The 6,000-nt window shown below is 43.6% G+C and overlaps 1 protein-coding gene and 1 pseudogene across 1 annotated transcript in view; both read left to right on the plus strand.

Moving 5' to 3' along the window:
• The window catches only part of DPY19L3 (dpy-19-like 3 (C. elegans)), a 98,497-nt gene that overhangs the window by 10,524 nt on the left and 81,973 nt on the right, over window positions 1–6,000 (plus strand). The gene's annotated exons all lie outside the window — the stretch shown is intronic.
• Window positions 2,799–3,036, plus strand: LOC102837722 (annotated as a pseudogene).

A 6,000-nucleotide genomic window follows, 5' to 3' on the forward strand; every position in this document is an offset into this window, starting at 1 on the left:
TTAAACACGTTTTATTCGGAGTAACCCAAGCATGTGCTACCCTATAGTAGCAATAATTTTTGACTTACCTTTGAACAGAGTAAAGGAAACTATATATATGAATCTGAAGGCAGGGATTCCATCTGTGTTGGAAATGGGCATTTCATGTTGCCAGCTTATAGGTATGTGGGTGAGATTGTTTAAGGAGTGTGAAGAGAAGAGAAAAGAGCTTTTTTTTTGTTTGTCTGTCTCAGATACCATCTGGGAGAAGCGGGCATGGCCTCCAACAAGTTTCTCCCCTGGCCCCTGCAACTTAGTGATTTTCTTCTCTTCATTCAAACAGTATCTCATAGCATGGACTTTATCTCTGATAGAGCCCATTTCTCAAACCTAACACTCCTCTTCAGGCTCTCTTCTCGGTTAAGATTGTCTAGCCTAGTGCTGTCCAGCAGAACTCCTGAAACAGTTGAACATCTTAGTTCCCCTTTTGATGCCTCTTGTATCATCAGTATTTTTTGCCCATTACGTCTTTTAGTTTTGCAAGTCAAGGCTTGAATTTTTTTCTTCTGTTCTTTCTGCTTGAGAAATGCTGAATGTATTCTTTTCATTTTTCTTATTTCAGGTCTGTGCACATTTCATTATAAGATGCCCTTTGGAATTTTCTATTCAGCTTGTTCACTTCTCTTCCATTTGTTTTAGCTTCTGTTCATTGAAGAGCAAGTTTCAGAGTCTCTTCCGACATCCATTGTGGTCTTTCTTCCTTGTCTTTTTAATGACCCTCTGTTTTCTTCATGTATAATGTTCTTGATGTCGTCCCACAACTTCTATTGTCATGATATCTTCTCTTGAAATGGTCCAAATTCAGGTGAAATTCTTGGTGTGGCTCTGGACTGCAAACTACAGGGTCGGCGGTTCAAACTCACTAGTCACTCCTCAGAAACCCTGTACACTTGACAAAAGCAACATATTCCTGATCATATTTTGGCTCTCATGTACTTGTTTTAATTTTCTTTAGCTTCAGCCTGAACTTGTATATGAGCAATTGATGGTCTGCACCATGATCAGTCACTGGCCTTGTTTTCACTGATAGTATTGAGCTTCTTTCTCATCTCTTCCCACAGATGTAGTCAGTTTGATTTCTGTGTATTCCATCTGGTGAAGTCCCTGTGTATAATTGCTATTTATGTTGTTGAAAAAAAGACATAATTCAACAAAGAGGTTGTTGGTCTTTGCAAAAATTCTGTCATGTCATCTCAGCATTGTTTTCTACCACCAAGACCATATACCAACTACCAGTTTATCCTCTTTTGTTTCCAACTTTCTGATTATCAATGCATGTATTAGATCATCTATATAAATACTATCTCTAATATTCTATTATGTTTATCAGTTGATGGGCATTTGAGTTCCCCAAAGTAGAAACAACTCAGATGCCCAGTATCTAGCTGATCAATGAATAAGTGAAATAGAGTATATACATACAACAGAATATCATCCAGTAATAAAAAGAAATACTGCAACCTGGATGAACATTGAAAACCTTACGCTGTATGAAATCAGCCAGCCACAAGTGACAATATATTGTTACACTGCAGGATTCTGTTTATATGGGTTGCCCAGATTAGGCCAAACTAAAAAGAAAGTGGATTAGTGTTTGCCTAGGACAGGACCCCCTTCTGTCTGTCAACTTGCAGTAGTGTGTGTGGCAACTTACACGTATTGCCATAGTTTACATTTTGTGAGTAATGTACACTAGCATATAAAATACATAGCACACATAGGAAGTGAATATGCCAGGGGTTTGCACCCACAACCAAAAACACTTATAGTGTGTGTTATTTACATAAAGATATGGTACTGTGATGCTGTAAGCTATGCCACTAGTATTTCAAATATTAACTCACTACCACTGAGTCAGTTCCAACTTAGAGTAACCCTACAGGACAAATTGGAACTGCTCCATAGGGTTTCCGAAGCTATAAATCTTTACGGGAGCTGACAGCCTCATCTTTTCTCCAGAAAAGCAGCAGGTGGGTTCGAACTGCTTACCTGCAACCCATTGCTTAACTCACTGCACCATCAGGGCTTCTTTTCAAATGTTGTCGTTGTTAAAGTGCCATTGAGTCAATGCTGACTCATAGTGACCCTGTATCGGGCTTCCAGGAGAGTTGGTGTGGCACTGTGGGTTAATGCACTGGACTTCAAGGTGAGTGGTACTCGGGAACTTTATACTGGGTTGCTGTGAGTCGGAACCAACTTGTCGGAACTTAACAATAACAACAACAACATAGGGTTTCTGAGGAGCAACTGATGGGTTTGAACTGCTGGGCCTGTGGTTCAAATTCCAGTGCTGATCCTTCAAAAGCCACATCAGGAGGCCTTCAAATGTTGGCAGGGTCTAATGTGTGACCCTCCTAATTTACTTCTGAAAATTAGCCAGTGTAAACGTGTGAGTGACAAGAATACTGTTGAGTCCAGCGCTGGAAGGTGAGCCTCGTAGGTTGGAAGCCACTGCACAGCAGCCGCAAGACTGCGCTCAAGCCGCGTAGATCAGGAAGATGGTGCCTTCTGTTATCCATGGGATTGTCATGAGTCAGCGCTGACTCAGTGGCAGCTAACCAGAAAGGGCTGAGTGGAGTCGAGGGCTTGCAGGGTGACAGCTCAGGGCCAGTGAAAAGGTTCTAAATAAACTAAAGGTATTGAATTATGCACTTCAGATGGGCGAATTGGATGATACGAGAATTCTATCTCAGTAAAGCTGACTTTTAAAAAAAGAATAGGTGGGTGGCAAAGCGGCGGTGTACCTAGTGCCCGGCAAAATGGAGCTGGAGGCCATGAGCAGGTATACCAGCCCAGTGAGTCCAGCTGTCTTCCCCCCGTCTGACCATGGTGCTCTTGGCCATTGGCATGTTCTTCACCTCCTGGTTCTTCGTTTATGAGGTAACCTCCACCAAATACACGCAGGCTATCCACAAAGAACTCCTCATCTCCCTGGTGGCCTCCCACTTCATGGGCTTTGGGGTTCTCTTCCTGCTCTGTGTCGGCATCTACGTGTGACTCCCAAGGGTACCAACCGGGCTGCTTCCCAGAATCCCTGCTTTTGTAAATGACTTTTTTTTTTACTATGGTTGGAAGCATCCCACCTGCTGCTGTTCACAATAAGGGCAGGGGTGTGGAAAAAAAAATAGGTGCTTTTTTGCAAGATAGCATGCATACGTCTCTGATGGAATGTTAGCACCCTACCCAATGAGAACTATCCAGTAGAATTTTCTGTGGTGATGAAATGTTCTTTATCTATGCTGTGCTCTCTGTGTGGTAGCCACTAGCCAGTTGTGCTTAGGAACGCAGTTGTATTTTCAGTTGTAATTAAGTGTAATTAATTATAATTTGGTGGCTCAAGGTTACTGATTGAGCAGCACAGCTCTGGTGGCAAAGCCCCAAGCCACAGCTACCCATCAGTACTACTGTTCTTTAGCGTTGCTTTGGAGGTGCCAGCAACACAATTAAACATGAGAAAAAGTATCAGAATTGGTAAGGAGGAAGTAAAATGATGATTTGCAGCTGGTGGATTATGTACCTGGAAATCCCAAGAGCGTAATGTGGAAAATTATCACCAGCAGTCGGAAAATGCAGATGGTAACAGAGTGTGCACTGCCTGCACTCTTCCTGCTTCCACCTGCTCTCCCACTCTGCTGTTTCTGTACTCCCTTCTCCTCTCCCCTGATCTTCACCCTCGCCTGAGACAGCACTTCCTGTCACTAAGAAAGGAGAAGAGACGAATGAAGAGACCTTCCGCACTATGTCTACCTGGATCGATACCCACATACCCTGACCTTGTCACTTTTGTATGAGATTCTGCTCCCCTCCCCCAATCTTCCACTCAAGCAATTTGCTCTTGCAGTCATTGTCTTTCATTCATTTTACCTGTTGTGTATGAGCTGACCCCTAACTCGTGAGGACCTCAAACACAACAAGATCAAACCATTTTCATTGACTGGCCATCAGGAGATTGCCAGGCCTTTCTTCCTAGTCTGGAAGCATCTCTGAAACCTTTTCAGCATGTTCACAGCAGCACACAAATCTCCATTTGGTGGCTGTGTGTGAGGTGCATTGCTGGGAATTGAACTCTGCTCTCTTGTGTGGATGGTGAGAGCTCTACTACTAAGCCACCACTGCTCCTCTCTGATTCTGGAGGGGAACACCGATCCTGAGCCACGTTGTCTTTCAGTTACTGTCCCGTTTTCACACTCATCTTAACACCAGAATGGCCCAGACCTTACTCCCCATTCCTCTGTTGTCCCCAAGCTCTCTTTCTTAGTTTACTCCGAGCAGGCTTTCCCCCTTGACACTCCTCTAAACATGGTCTCGTTAAACTCACCAGGGCCCTTCAAGGGGCTACATATAACGGTCAGTTCTCATTTTACATGACTTATTAGCTTTTTTCCTGGGTTCCTGGATTTGCTCCTCTTGTCTTCTGCAGATAGTTCCTCAGCCTTCTTTCTTGTTAATGACAGAGAACCCCAGGGCACAACTCTTATGTTTGTCTGTTCTCTGTACTCATTTTCCTGTTTTATACAAATTTAATTAGTGTGCTCATTTGGTTGAACCAAAGTAAATAACTCATCACATATTCTAACGAATTACTGAGTTGGGTCTCACTTGAAACTAGGTTATGAATGTTCGCAGAAGTTTGATGCTTACTCAAAAAACCAGATAGGAAAAGGGATAAAAATCAGTTGTATCATACCAACATAATGTAAGCTGTCAATTTTAAAATTCAGTTAATGCTTCACTTTCACACAATTTTCATGCTTTCATTCTTTTGGAATGTATATTTGGTACAATTTCATCCACATTCATTTCTAAAAACAATCTTGTTTAAATGCCATCTATTTGCAGATAGATAGATGTGTGGCGCTGTATGGTGCTATAGGTTAATACACTGAACTGCAAGGTCGTTTTGAACCACAAGGTCAGCTGTTCAAAGTCACCAGTCGCCCCTGGGAAACCCTATACAGGGTCTCTATGAGTCAGAATTGACTCGATGGCATTTATCAACAGCATATGCTGAAGACACCCAAATGCATATCTCCTGCTCAGACCTCTCCCTGACCTTTGAACTTGTTTCTCCTCCTGCCTACTTGGCCATCTTCATTCGACTGTCTCATAAACCAAAAAACGAAATCCGCTGCCATCAAGCAAATTCCAACTCATAGCTACTGCGAATGTCCAGTAGGTCCCAGATCAGACACTTGGCCTCCCTTGACCTTAGGTGTCTGTATTTTCTCCATGCCTGTACATTGCAGATTCATCCATTAGTGGTTCAGACCAGAAAGGGAAGAATTGTAGTTCTTTCAGACCCCTCATTAAATTCCTCAGGAAACACTACCAGCTTTGCTTTTACAATAAAGCTACATGTTGCTTAATGTCCTCCACACATTCTGTGAAGTAGGACATTATGCAATTTTGACGTTGTGTAAAAACCTAATATAGACAGTCTCCTTTTAATGTAGTGAAATCCCCATAAAGCCGGTTACATTGAAACTTACAGGAGGGAGCCCATCAGACAAAGCCCAATAGCTGTATCCAGTGGATACAGCAAGCCAGGCTGGCTCGATCTGCCAGGAGCTCTGCAGACATCCTGGAGGATGTGGGGGTAGTGCAGGGAGAAATGATCACAGGACTGGGTGTGCAGTAGCAATACTGGAGGTGGCAGCTCTGGATGCTACCACCCTGTGGGTGAGGCCGCTTCCTGATCATGTGCAGCTGTCGCTCGGAGGCAGGAGCTCACTAGTGCTCTGGGCCTGGAGGGTGCTGCCAGCCCCTGCAACAGGAACCGAAGCCGCACCAGTGGACTGCACCCTGGAGTACCCCTGCTGGTTCTCTCTGGGGTTTGCAGTCTTACACATTAGGAGGAAATGATAAACGGAGAGCTGCTATCCCTTTAGAAAATACCCGGCTTATGGGAGCATGCTGTTGGACATTGTCCAGAGGGATGCTAAGCAGCACCTAAGTGTGTAT

This window comes from Chrysochloris asiatica, unplaced genomic scaffold (assembly GCF_000296735.1).
Source record: "Chrysochloris asiatica unplaced genomic scaffold, ChrAsi1.0 scaffold00104, whole genome shotgun sequence".
NCBI classification, from domain to species: domain Eukaryota; kingdom Metazoa; phylum Chordata; class Mammalia; order Afrosoricida; family Chrysochloridae; genus Chrysochloris; species Chrysochloris asiatica.